This window comes from Engystomops pustulosus, chromosome 6, assembly GCF_040894005.1.
Source record: "Engystomops pustulosus chromosome 6, aEngPut4.maternal, whole genome shotgun sequence".
NCBI classification, from domain to species: domain Eukaryota; kingdom Metazoa; phylum Chordata; class Amphibia; order Anura; family Leptodactylidae; genus Engystomops; species Engystomops pustulosus.
Genome location: NC_092416.1, coordinates 18049297 through 18063581, shown reverse-complemented (window position 1 = coordinate 18063581; position 14285 = coordinate 18049297). Strand labels below are relative to the sequence as shown.

Sequence of the window (14285 nt, the reverse complement as noted above, 5' to 3'; positions counted from 1 at the left end):
TCCTCCCCTCATTACCTGTAGTAATGGCTCCTCTGTCCTCCTCTCATTACCTGTAGTAATGGCTCCCGTGTCCTCCCCTCATTACCTGTAGTAATGGCTCCTCTGTCCTCCTCTCATTACCTGTAGTAATGGCTCCTCTGTCCTTCTCTCATTACCTGTAGTAATGGCTCCTGTGTCCTCCTCTCATTACCTGTAGTAATGGCTCCTGTGTCCTCCCCTCATTACCTGTATTAATGGCTCCTGTGTCCTCCCCTCATTACCTGTAGTAATGGCTCCTCTGTCCTCCTCTCATTACCTGTAGTAATGGCTCCTGTGTCCTCCCCTCATTACCTGTAGTAATGGCTCCTGTGTTCTCCTCTCATTACCTGTAGTAATGTCTCCTCTGTCCTCCCTCTCATTACCTGTAGTAATGGCTCCTGTGTCCTCCCCTCATTACCTGTAGTAATGGCTCCTGTGTCCTCCTCTCATTACCTGTAGTAATGGCTCCTGTGTCCTCCTCTCATTACCTGTAGTAATGGCTCCTGTGTCCTCCTCTCATTATCTGTAGTAATGGCTCCTGTGTCCTCCTCTCATTATCTGTAGTAATGGCTCCTGTGTCCTCCTCTCATTACCTGTAGTAATGGCTCCTGTGTCCTCCTCTTATTACCTGTAGTAATGGCTCCTCTGTCCTCCTCTCATTACCTGTAGTAATGGCTCATCTGTCCTCCTCTCATTACCTGTAGTAATGGCTTCTGTGTCCTCCCCTCATTACCTGTAGTAATGGCTCTTGTGTCCTCCTCTCATTACCTGTAGTAATGGCTCCTGTATCCTCCTCTCATTACCTGTAGTAATGGCTCCTCTGTCCTCCTCTCATTACCTGTAGTAATGGCTCCTGTGTCCTCCTCTCATTACCTGTAGTAATGGCTCCTCTGTCCTCCTCTCATTACCTGTAGTAATGGCTCCTCTGTCCTCCTCTCATTACCTGTAGTAATGGCTCCTCTGTCCTCCTCTCATTACCTGTAGTAATGGCTCCTCTGTCCTCCCCTCATAACCTGTAGTAATGGCTCCTCTGTCCTCCTCTCATTACCTGTAGTAATGGCTCCCGTGTCCTCCCCTCATTACCTGTAGTAATGGCTCCCGTGTCCTCCCCTCATTACCTGTAGTAATGGCTCCTGTGTCCTCCCCTCATTACCTGTAGTAATGGCTCCTCTGTCCTCCCCTCATTACCTGTAGTAATGGCTCCTCTGTTCTCCTCTCATTACCTGTAGTAATGGCTCCTCTGTCCTTCTCTCATTACCTGTAGCATTGGCTCCTCTGTCCTCCCCTCATTACCTGTAGTAATGGCTCCTGTGTCCTCCTCTCATTACCTGTAGTAATGGCTCCTGTGTCCTCCTCTCATTACCTGTAGTAATGGGTCCTCTGTCCTCCTCTCATTACCTGTAGTAATGGCTCCTGTGTCCTCTTCTCATTACCTGTAGTAATGGCTCCTCTATCCTCCTCTTATTACCTGTAGTAATGGCTCCTGTGTCCTCCTCTCATTACCTGTAGTAATGGCTCCTGTGTCCTCCTCTCACTACCTGTAGTAATGTCTCCTCTGTCCTCCTTTCATTACCTGTAGTAATGGATCCTGTGTCCTCCTCTCACTACCTGTAGTAATGTCTCCTCTGTCCTCCTTTCATTACCTGTAGTAATGGCTCCTCTGTCCTCCTCTCATTACCTGTAGTAATGGCTCCTCTGTCCTCCCCTCATTACCTGTAGTAATGGCTCCTCTGTCCTCCTCTCATTACCTGTAGTAATGGCTCCTCTGTTGTCCTCTCATTACCTGTAGTAATGGCTCCTGTGTCCTCCTTTCATTACCTGTAGTAATGGCTCCTGTGTCCTCCTCTCACTACCTGTAGTAATGTCTCCTCTGTCCTCCTTTCATTACTTGAAGTAATGGATCCTGTGTCCTCCTCTCACTACCTGTAGTAATGTCTCCTCTGTCCTCCTTTCATTACCTGTAGTAATGGCTCCTCTGTCCTCCTCTCATTACCTGTAGTAATGGCTCCTCTGTCCTCCCCTCATTACCTGTAGTAATGGCTCCTCTGTCCTCCTCTCATTACCTGTAGTAATGGCTCCTGTGTCCTCCACTCATTACCTGTAGTAATGGCTCCTCTGTCCTCCCCTCATTACCTGTAGTAATGGCTCCTGTGTCCTCCTCTCATTACCTGTAGTAATGGCTCCTGTGTCCTCCTCTCATTACCTGTAGTAATGGCTCCTCTGTTCTCCCCTCATTACCTGTAGTAATGGCTCCTGTGTCCTCCCCTCATTACCTGTAGTAATGGCTCCTGTGTCCTCCCCTCATTACCTGTAGTAATGGCTCCTCTGTCCTCCTCTCATTACCTGTAGTAATGGCTCCTCTGTCCTCCTCTCATTATCTGTAGTAATGGCTCCTGTGTCCTCCTCTCATTACCTGTAGTAATGGCTCCTGTGTCCTCCCCTCATTACCTGTAGTAATGGCTCCTCTGTCCTCCTCTTATTACCTGTAGTAATGGCTCCTCTGTCCTCCTCTCATTACCTGTAGTAATGGCTCATCTGTCCTCCTCTCATTACCTGTAGTAATGGCTCCTCTGTCCTCCTCTCATTACCTGTAGTAAGGGCTCCTCTGTCCTCATCTCATTACCTGTAGTAATGGCTCCTCTGTCCTCCTCTCATTACCTGTAGTAATGGCTCCTGTGTCCTCCTCTCATTACCTGTAGTAATGGCTCCTCTGTCCTCCTCTCATTACCTGTAGTAATGGCTTCCGTGTCCTCTCCTCATTACCTGTAGTAATGGCTCCTGTGTCCTCCTCTCATTACCTGTAGTAATGGGTCCTGTGTCCTCCCCTCATTACCTGTAGTAATGGCTCCTCTATCCTCCTCTCATTACCTGTAGTAATGGCTCCTGTGTCCTCCCCTCAATACCTGTAGTAACGGCTCCTGTGTCCTCCCCTCATTACCTGTAGTAATGGCTCCTCTGTCCTCCTCTCATTACCTGTAGTAATGGCTCCTCTGTCCTTCTCTCATTACCTGTAGTAATGGCTCCTCTATCCACCTCTCATTACCTGTAGTAATGGCTCCTGTGTCCTCCTCTCACTACGTCTAGTAATGGCTTCTCTGTCCTCCCCTTGTTACCTGTAGTAATGGCTCCTGTGTCCTCCTCTCATTACCTGTAGTAATGGCTCCTCTGTCCTCCTCTCATTACCTGTAGTAATGGCTCCTGTGTCCTCCTCTCATTACCTGTAGTAATGGCTCCTGTGCCCTCCTCTCATTACCTGTAGTAATGGCTCCTGTGTCCTCCTCTCATTACCTGTAGTAATGGCCCCTGTGTCCTCCTCTCATTACCTGTAGTAATGGCTCCTGTGTCCTCCTCTCATTACCTGTAGTAATGGCTCCTGTGTCCTCCTCTCATTACCTGTAATAATGTCTCCTCTGTCCTCTTCTCATTACCTGTAGTAATGGCTCCTGTGTCCTCCTCTAACTACCTGTAGTAATGTCTCCTCTGTCCTCCTTTCATTACCTGTAGTAATGGCTCCTCTGTCCTCCTCTCATTACCTGTAGTAATGGCTCTTGTGTCCTCCTCTCATTACCTGTAGTAATGGCTCCTCTGTCCTCCTCTCATTACCTGTAGTAATGGCTCCTCTGTCCTCCCCTCATTACCTGTAGTAATGGCTCCTGTGTCCTCCTCTCATTACCTGTAGTAATGGCTCCTGTGTCCTCCTCTCATTACCTGTAGTAATGGCTCCTGTGTCCTCCCCTCATTACCTGTAGTAATGGCTCCTCTGTCCTCCCCTCATTACCTGTAGTAATGGCTCCTGTGTTCTCCTCTCATTACCTGTAGTAATGTCTCCTCTGTCCTCCCTCTCATTACCTGTAGTAATGGCTCCTGTGTCCTCCCCTCATTACCTGTAGTAATGGCTCCTGTGTCCTCCTCTCATTACCTGTAGTAATGGCTCCTGTGTCCTCCTCTCATTATCTGTAGTAATGGCTCCTGTGTCCTCCTCTCATTACCTGTAGTAATGGCTCCTCTGTCCTCCTCTTATTACCTGTAGTAATGGCTCCTCTGTCCTCCTCTCATTACCTGTAGTAATGGCTCCTCTGTCCTCCTCTTATTACCTGTAGTAATGGCTCCTGTGTCCTCCTCTCATTACCTGTATTAATGGCTCCTCTGTCCTTCTCTCATTACCTGTAGTAATGGCTCCTCTGTCCTCCCATTACCTGTAGTAATGGCTCCTCTGTCCTCCCCTCATTACCTGTAGTAATGGCTCCTGTGTCCTCCTCTCATTACCTGTAGTAATGGCTCCTGTGTCCTCCTCTCATTACCTGTAGTAATGGCTCCTCTGTCCTCCTCTCATTACCTGTAGTAAAGGCTCCTCTGTCCTCCTCTCATTACCTGTAGTAATGGCTCCTGTGTTCTCCTCTCATTACCTGTAGTAATGGCTACTCTGTCCTCCTCTCATTACCTGTAGTAATGGCTCCTCTGTCCTCCTCTCATTACCTGTAGTAATGGCTCCTCTGTCCTCCCCTCATTACCTGTAGTAATGGCTCCTCTGTCCTCCTCTCATTACCTGTAGTAATGGCTCCCGTGTCCTCCCCTCATTACCTCTAGTAATGGCTCCTCTGTCCTCCTCTCATTACCTGTAGTAATGGCTCCTCTGTCCTTCTCTCATTACCTGTAGTAATGGCTCCTGTGTCCTCCTCTCATTTCCTGTAGTAATGGCTCCTGTGTCCTCCCCTCATTACCTGTAGTAATGGCTCCTCTGTCCTCCTCTCATTACCTGTATTAATGGCTCCTGTGTCCTCCCCTCATTACCTGTAGTAATGGCTCCTCTGTCCTCCTCTCATTACCTGTAGTAATGGCTCCTGTGTTCTCCCCTCATTACCTGTAGTAATGGCTCCTGTGTTCTCCTCTCATTACCTGTAGTAATGTCTCCTCTGTCCTCCCTCTCATTACCTGTAGTAATGGCTCCTGTGTCCTCCCCTCACTACCTGTAGTAATGGCTCCTGTGTCCTCCTCTCATTACCTGTAGTAATGGCTCCTGTGTCCTCCTCTCATTACCTGTAGTAATGGCTCCTGTGTCCTCCCCTCATTACCTGTAGTAATGGCTCCTCTGTCCTCCTCTCATTATCTGTAGTAATGGCTCCTGTGTCCTCCTCTCATTATCTGTAGTAATGGCTCCTGTGTCCTCCTCTCATTACCTGTAGTAATGGCTCCTGTGTCCTCCTCTTATTACCTGTAGTAATGGCTCCTCTGTCCTCCTCTCATTACCTGTAGTAATGGCTCATCTGTCCTCCTCTCATTACCTGTAGTAATGGCTCCTGTGTCCTCCCCTCACTACCTGTAGTAATGGCTCCTGTGTCCTCCTCTCATTACCTGTAGTAATGGCTCCTGTGTCCTCCTCTCATTACCTGTAGTAATGGCTCCTCTGTCCTCCTCTCATTACCTGTAGTAATGGCTCCTCTGTCCTCCCCTCATTACCTGTAGTAATGGCTCCTCTGTCCTCCTCTCATTACCTGTAGTAATGGCTCCTGTATCCTCCTCTCATTACCTGTAGTAATGGCTCCTGTGTCCTCCTCTCATTACCTGTAGTAATGGCTCCTCTGTCCTCCTCTCATTACCTGTAGTAATGGCTCCTCTGTCCTCCTCTCATTACCTGTAGTAATGGCTCCTCTGTCCTCCTCTCATTACCTGTAGTAATGGCTCCTCTATCCTCCTCTTATTACCTGTAGTAATGGCTCATGTGTCCTCCTCTCACTACCTGTAGTAATGTCTCCTCTGTCCTCCTTTCATTACCTGTAGTAATGGAGCCTGTGTCCTCCTCTCACTACCTGTAGTAATGTCTCCTCTGTCCTCCTTTCATTACCTGTAGTAATGGCTCCTCTGTCCTCCTCTCATTACCTGTAGTAATGGCTCCTCTGTCCTCCCCTCATTACCTGTAGTAATGGCTCCTCTGTCCTCCTCTCATTACCTGTAGTAATGGCTCCTCTGTTGTCCTCTCATTACCTGTAGTAATGGCTCCTGTGTCCTCCTTTCATTACCTGTAGTAATGGCTCCTGTGTCCTCCTCTCACTACCTGTAGTAATGTCTCCTCTGTCCTCCTTTCATTACCTGTAGTAATGGATCCTGTGTCCTCCTCTCACTACCTGTAGTAATGTCTCCTCTGTCCTCCTTTCATTACCTGTAGTAATGGCTCCTCTGTCCTCCTCTCATTACCTGTAGTAATGGCTCCTCTGTCCTCCCCTCATTACCTGTAGTAATGGCTCCTCTGTCCTCCTCTCATTACCTGTAGTAATGGCTCCTGTGTCCTCCTCTCATTACCTGTAGTAATGGCTCCTCTGTCCTCCCCTCATTACCTGTAGTAATGTCTCCTCTGTTCTCCCCTCATTACCTGTAGTAATGGCTCCTGTGTCCTCCCCTCATTACCTGTAGTAATGGCTCCTCTGTCCTCCTCTCATTACCTGTAGTAATGGCTCCTCTGTCCTCCTCTCATTACCTGTAGTAATGGCTCCTGTGTCCTCCTCTCATTACCTGTAGTAATGGCTCCTGTGTCCTCCCCTCATTACCTGTAGTAATGGCTCCTCTGTCCTCCTCTTATTACCTGTAGTAAGGGCTCCTCTGTCCTCCTCTCATTACCTGTAGTAATGGCTCATCTGTCCTCCTCTCATTACCTGTAGTAATGGCTCCTCTGTCCTCCTCTCATTACCTGTAGTAATGGCTCCTCTGTCCTCATCTCATTACCTGTAGTAATGGCTCCTCTGTCCTCCTCTCATTACCTGTAGTAATGGCTCCTGTGTCCTCCTCTCATTACCTGTAGTAATGGCTCCTCTGTCCTCCTCTCATTATCTGTAGTAATGGCTCCCGTGTCCTCTCCTCATTACCTGTAGTAATGGCTCCTGTGTCCTCCTCTCATTACCTGTAGTAATGGGTCCTGTGTCCTCCCCTCATTACCTGTAGTAATGGCTCCTCTATCCTCCTCTCATTACCTGTAGTAATGGCTCCTGTGTCCTCCCCTCAATACCTGTAGTAACGGCTCCTGTGTCCTCCCCTCATTACCTGTAGTAATGGCTCCTCTGTCCTCCTCTCATTACCTGTAGTAATGGCTCCTCTGTCCTTCTCTCATTACCTGTAGTAATGGCTCCTCTATCCACCTCTCATTATCTGTAGTAATGGCTCCTGTGTCCTCCTCTCACTACGTCTAGTAATGGCTTCTCTGTCTTCCCCTTGTTACCTGTAGTAATGGCTCCTGTGTCCTCCTCTCATTACCTGTAGTAATGGCTCCTCTGTCCTCCTCTCATTACCTGTAGTAATGGCTCCTGTGTCCTCCTCTCATTACCTGTAGTAATGGCTCCTGTGCCCTCCTCTCATTACCTGTAGTAATGGCTCCTGTGTCCTCCTCTCATTACCTGTAGTAATGGCTCCTGTGTCCTCCTCTCATTACCTGTAGTAATGGCTCCTGTGTCCTCCTCTCATTACCTGTAGTAATGGCTCCTGTGTCCTCCTCTCATTACCTGTAATAATGTCTCCTCTGTCCTCCTCTCATTACCTGTAGTAATGGCTCCTGTGTCCTCCTCTAACTACCTGTAGTAATGTCTCCTCTGTCCTCCTTTCATTACCTGTAGTAATGGCTCCTCTGTCCTCCTCTCATTACCTGTAGTAATGGCTCTTGTGTCCTCCTCTCATTACCTGTAGTAATGGCTCCTCTGTCCTCCTCTCATTACCTGTAGTAATGGCTCCTGTGTCCTCCTCTCATTACCTGTAGTAATGGCTCCTGTGTCCTCCCCTTATTACCTGTAGTAATGGCTCCTCTGTCCTCCTCTCATTACCTGTAGTAATGGCTCCTCTGTTGTCCTCTCATTACCTGTAGTAAGGGCTCCTCTGTCCTCCTCTTATTACCTGTAGTAATGGCTCCTGTGTCCTCCTCTCATTACCTGTAGTAATGGCTCCTCTGTCCCCCTCTCATTACCTGTAGTAATGGCTACTCTGTCCTCCCCTCATTACCTGTAGTAATGGCTCCTGTGTCCTCCTCTCATTACCTGTAGTAATGGCTCCTGTGTCCTCCTCTCATTACCTGTAGTAATGGCTCCTCTGTCCTCCTCTCATTACCTGTAGTAAGGGCTCCTCTGTCCCCCTCTCATTACTTGTAGTAATGGCTCCTCTGTCCTCCTCTCATAACCTGTAGTAATGGCTCCTGTGTTCTCCTCTCATTACCTGTAATAATGTCTCCTCTGTCCTCCTCTCATTACCTGTAGTAATGGCTCCTCTGTCCTCCCCTCATTACCTGTAGTAATGGCTCCTGTGTCCTCCTCTCATTACCTGTAGTAATGGCTCCTGTGTCCTCCTCTCATTACCTGTAGTAATGGCTCCTGTGTCCTCCTCTCATTACCTGTAGTAATGGCTCCTGTGTCCTCCCCTTATTACCTGTAGTAATGGCTCCTGTGTCCTCCTCTCATTACCTGTAGTAATGGCTCCTGTGTCCTCCTCTCATTACCTGTAGTAATGGCTCCTCTGTCCTCCTCTCATTACCTGTAGTAATGGCTCCTCTGTCCTCCCCTCATTACCTGTAGTAATGGCTCCTGTGTCCTCCTCTCATTACCTGTAGTATTGGCTCCTGTGTCCTCCCCTCATTACCTGTAGTAATGGCTCCTGTGTCCTCCTCTCATTACCTGTAGTAATGGCTCCTCTGTCCTCCTCTCATTACCTGTAGTAATGGCTCCTCTGTCCTCCCCTCATTACCTGTAGTAATGGCTCCTGTGTCCTCCTCTCATTACCTGTAGTATTGGCTCCTGTGTCCTCCCCTCATTACCTGTAGTAATGGCTCCTCTGTCCTCCTCTCATTACCTGTAGTAATGGCTCCTGTGTCCTCCTCTCATTACCTGTAGTAATGGCTCCTCTGTCCTCCTATCATTACCTGTAGAAATGGCTCCTGTGTCCTCCTCTCATTACCTGTAGTAGTGGCTCCTCTGTCCTCCCCTCATTACCTGTAGTAATGGCTCCTCTGTCCTCCTCTCATTACCTGTAGTAATGGCTCCTCTGTCCTCCCCTCATTACCTGTAGTAATGGCTCCTCTGTCCTCCTCTCATTACCTGTAGTAATGGCTCCTGTGTCCTCCCCTCATTACCTGTAGTAATGGCTCCTCTGTCCTCCTCTCATTACCTGTAGTAATGGCTCCTCTGTCCTCCTCTCATTACCTGTAGTAATGGCTCCTGTGTCCTCCTCTCATTACCTGTAGTAATGGCTCCTCTGTCCTCCTCTCATTACCTGTAGTAATGGCTCCTCTGTCCTCCTCTCATTACCTGTAATAATGGTTCCTCTGTCCTCCTCTCATTACCTGTAATAATGGTTCCTCTGTCCTCCTCTCATTACCTGTAGTAATGTCTCCTCAGTCCTGCTCTCATTACCTGTAGTAATGGCTCCTGTGTCCTCCTCTCATTACCTGTAGTAATGGCTCCTCTGTCCTCCTCTCATTACCTGTAGTAATGGCTCCTCTGTCCTCCCCTCATTACCTGTAGTAATGGCTCCTCTGTCCTCCCCTCATTACCTGTAGTAATGGCTCCTCTGTCCTCCTCTCATTACCTGTAGTAATGGCTCCTGTGTCCTCCCCTCATTACCTGTAGTAATGGCTCCTCTGTCCTCCTCTCATTACCTGTAGTAATGGCTCCTCTGTCCTCCTCTCATTACCTGTAGTAATGGCTCATCTGTCCTCCTCTCATTACCTGTAGTAATGGCTCCTGTGTCCTCCTCTCATTACCTGTAGTAATGGCTCCTGTGTCCTCCTCTCATTACCTGTAGTAATGGCTCCTGTGTCCTCCTCTCATTACCTGTAGTAATGGCTCCTCTGTCCTCCTCTCATTACCTGTAGTAATGGCTCCTCTGTCCTCCCCTCATTACCTGTAGTAATGGCTCCTGTGTCCTCCTCTCATTACCTGTAGTAATGGCTCCTCTGTCCTCCTCTCATTACCTGTAGTAATGGCTCCTCTGTCCTCCCCTCATTACCTGTAGTAATGGCTCCTCTGTCCTCCTCTCATTACCTGTAGTAATGGCTCCTGTGTCCTCCTCTCATTACCTGTAGTAATGGCTCCTCTGTCCTCCTCTCATTACCTGTAGTAATGGCTCCTCTGTCCTCCCCTCATTACCTGTAGTAATGGCTCCTGTGTCCTCCTCTCATTACCTGTAGTAATGGCTCCTCTGTCCTCCTCTCATTACCTGTAGTAATGGCTCCTCTGTCCTCCCCTCATTACCTGTAGTAATGGCTCCTCTGTCCTCCTCTCATTACCTGTAGTAATGGCTCCTGTGTCCTCCCCTCATTACCTGTAGTAATGGCTCCTCTGTCCTCCTCTCATTACCTGTAGTAATGGCTCCTCTGTCCTCCAATCATTACCTGTAGTAATGGCTCCTGTGTCCTCCTCTCATTACCTGTAGTAATGGCTCCTGTGTCCTCCCCTCATTACCTGTAGTAATGGCTCCTGTGTCCTCCTCTCATTACCTGTAGTAATGGCTCCTGTGTCCTCCTCTCATTACCTGTAGTAATGGCTCCTCTGTCCTCCTCTCATTACCTGTAGTAATGGCTCCTCTGTCCTCCTCTCATTACCTGTAGTAATGTCTCCTCAGTCCTGCTCTCATTACCTGTAGTAATGGCTCCTGTGTCCTCCTCTCATTACCTGTAGTAATGGCTCCTCTGTCCTCCTCTCATTACCTGTAGTAATGGCTCCTCTTTCCTCCTCTCATTACCTGTAGTAATGGCTCCTCTGTCCTCCCCTCATTACCTGTAGTAATGGCTCCTCTGTCCTCCTCTCATTACCTGTAGTAATGGCTCCTCTGTCCTCCTCTCATTACCTGTAGTAATGGCTCCTGTGTCCTCCTCTCATTACCTGTAATAATGGTTCCTCTGTCCTCCTCTCATTACCTGTAGTAATGTCTCCTCAGTCCTCCTCTCGTTGCCTGTAGTAACGGCTCCTGTTTGAACTTGTTATTGGTATAAAAGACACCTGTCCACAACCTCAAACAATCACATTCCAAAATTACCTGTGGTGAAGACCATAGAGCTGTCGAAAAGCACCAGAAACAGAATTGTAGACCTGCACCAGACTTAGAAGACTGCAATAGGCAGCAGCTTGATGTGAAGAAATCAACTGTGGGTGCAATAAGACCTACAAGACCATTTATAATTTCCTTCGATCAGGGGTTCCATGCAAAATATCATGGGGGACCTAGTGAGTGACCAGCAGAAAGCGGGGATCAACATAACATAGACTTTCACCGGACGTGTCATCCTGCTTCAGCCGGTACATATATCCGAGCCATCTGAAGTTAGCCAGAGAGTATTTAGATGTTCCAGAAGAGTGTTTCGAGACATATGGTCAGTAGCACGTCTGGATAGAAACACAAGCCATCATGTTTGGAGGAGAGTGAATACTTTGCTTAAAGGTAAGACTTGATGGACTTGTGTCTTTTTCCAGCCTTATGTATATACTACACTATGAATGCTGAGTCGCATCCGAAGACCTCCATACCTAATTTGAAACGTGGGGCTTTGGGTAACATTATGCTTTGGGGCTGTTTTTCTACAAAAAGACCAGGACAACTAATCTGTGAACATGAAAGAATAATTAGGGACATTCATTGTGAGATTTCAAGCGCAAACCTCCTTCCATCAGCAAGGACACTGCAAATGAAACGTTGCTGGGTTTTTCAGCATGACAATGATCCCAAGCAAACCACAAGGGCAAGGAGCAGATTCCTAAGAAGCATTTCAAGGTCCTGCAGTGGCCTAGCCAGTCTCCAGACCTCAATCCTATAGTAAACCTTTGGAGGGAGATGAAAGTCTGTGTTTCCCAGTGAAAGCCCAAAATATCACTGCACTAGAGCATATCTGCCTCGAGGAATGGGGCAACATACTAGAAAGTGTGTGTGTACACCTTGTGAAGACTTTTGACGTTGACGATTCCCCTTCTTTTATCAATGCCAACAAAAGAAGTATCGAGAAGAAGTTTTCTTTTTTTTATTAAATACTTATTTTCCACCATAATTTGCAAATTAATTCTTTAAAAATAAAACAATGTGATTTTTTGGATTTGTTTTCTCATTTTGTTTCTCTTATTTGAGGTTCCACCTATGATGTCAATTACTGGCCTCATCTTTCTAATAGGGAGAAATTGCGCAATTTATGGCTGACTAAATACTTTTTCGGGTAGAAAATGATCGGCCCCATCTCTGCAATTAAAAATAGTAACTTCATTTATTAAGACATTTTAAATAAATTGACTATTTATACTAAGCAGCAGCCCTTAGAAAAATCACATGCCCTTAGTCAAAGCTAGAGCAAAGTAACGCTGCTGTCTCACTGAGTCCCTGTACCACTGCTTACTTGGACCTGCAAATCAGATTTTATAACCCGCTACCGTTTGGTTCCCGTCCTCGCACTGCTGCCACTCTGCTGATTAATGGCCACAGTAGCGACTTGCTGCCTGCTTCCCTGCCTAAAGCGCAAGCTGACACTCTCTTCTCCCGACGATAATGGTGAAGCCCTGCCTTCACCGGCTCCTAAGTGCGATCGGCTACATCATCATCGATTTGTTTCTATCATTGCTATTCTCCTCAATGGTCTCAGTATGCACAGAATGACTACTTGCAAGTACAACATAACCTCCTTTACCACTCTCCACATCTCTACTTTCCCGCCTACTGCCTGAAGCAGTATGCCTGCCTCACCTCTTCACTGCCAAGCAGCTGCTTACTGTCCACAAAGAATTCGTCCTCACTGTATAGTGGCGCAGAGCCAAGACCAACTAGTAGATCTCTGGCTGAGGGAATTTAGCAGGACAGAGCTCGGTTAAGGACAGGTGAGCACCGCTGACCTGTTCCTGGGCCATGCCAACTAGGGGTTGTATCTGACGAACCCACAGACTCTTGGCTGGGGTCGTCAGATGTCATTTGGGAGGAAGTGGATGACCTAGTCAACCAATAGAGAACCTTTGGGTTGTTCATCAACACATTGCCACTAGATGACACCGGCAGTTCTGACGATGATGGTGAAGCCCTGCCTTCACCGGCTCCCAAGAGCGATCGGCTAAATCATCATCGATTTGTTTCTGTCACTGCTATTCTCCTCAATGGTCTCAGTACGTACAGCCTGACTACTTGCAAGTGCAACATAACCTCCTGTACCACTCTCCACATCTCTACTTTCCCGCCTACTGCCTGAAGCAGTATGTCTTCCTCACCTCTTCACTGCCAAGCAGCTGCTTACTGTCCACAAAGAATTCGTCCTCGCTGTATAGTGGCGCAGAGCCAAGACCAACTTGTAGATCTCTGGCCGAGGGAAATTAGCAGGACAGAGCTTGGTTGAGGACAGGTGAGCACCGCTGACCTGTTCCTGGGCCATGCCAACTAAGGGTTGTATCTGACGAACCCACGGACTCTTGGCTGGGGTTGTCAGATATCATTTGGGAGGAAATGAATGACCTAGTCAACCAATAGAGAACCTTTGGGTTGTTCATCAACACATTGCCACTAGATGACACCGGCAGTTCTGGCCTATCAGAGTCACCCCTACTGCAACATCCCCTTACTGTGCTGTGACCTGTGCCTGCTTTACCTGCCACCTCTCTATCTAAAAATGTAGTTAATCAACTATGTAGATTTGACACGTATTTCTTGATATCTACTTTATCAACAAAAAACACTTGAAATGTGGAGTATACATAACCACAAGAACTGGCACCCTAGACTTTGAGAAAAATCACTCCAGCAGCAGGACAAGCAGCTGGACACTACAGACAGCACATACAATGTGAAATGAGGAGATTGGAAATGGCTGCTTGTTTTTATAGGGCTGTGACATCACATAAACCTGCTGGTCGCTGATTGGCTTACAGGTCTGCAGATGTCATCAAGGTTGTTCCTTTCTTCTTCCCAGAAATCTCTGCCCCATGTAACACATTGTGCTTGCGCCCATTTTGCTTATAAAGGGGGAAAAAAACTTTGTTCCCACGATTCACCACAAAATTTGGATTTGTGGCAAATCGAAGTTTTCCTGCAACTCAGAACTCTTCCATCTCTAGTCACAACAAGTGAGGGAGATCGTACAGTATGAACGTTATTTACAAGTGAAGGGAGCGCATGTTTTATTGTACAAAAATGTATTTTCTTGCACTTTCTTTTCTTACTTGACAAATACTTGATACTTGTGTTTCTCAATCTCATAAAATATTAATGAAATACATTTTAGTGGGAAACTTGAGTATTGATATTTCAGTATTTTTCAGTTGATGTTATGAGTTAGTTTAGCA

At 47.3% G+C, this 14285-nt stretch overlaps 1 protein-coding gene across 1 annotated transcript in view; it reads left to right on the top strand.

Moving 5' to 3' along the window:
- Positions 1-14285, top strand: part of LOC140065866 (uncharacterized) — a 111522-nt gene that overhangs the window by 76013 nt on the left and 21224 nt on the right. The window lies entirely within an intron of this gene.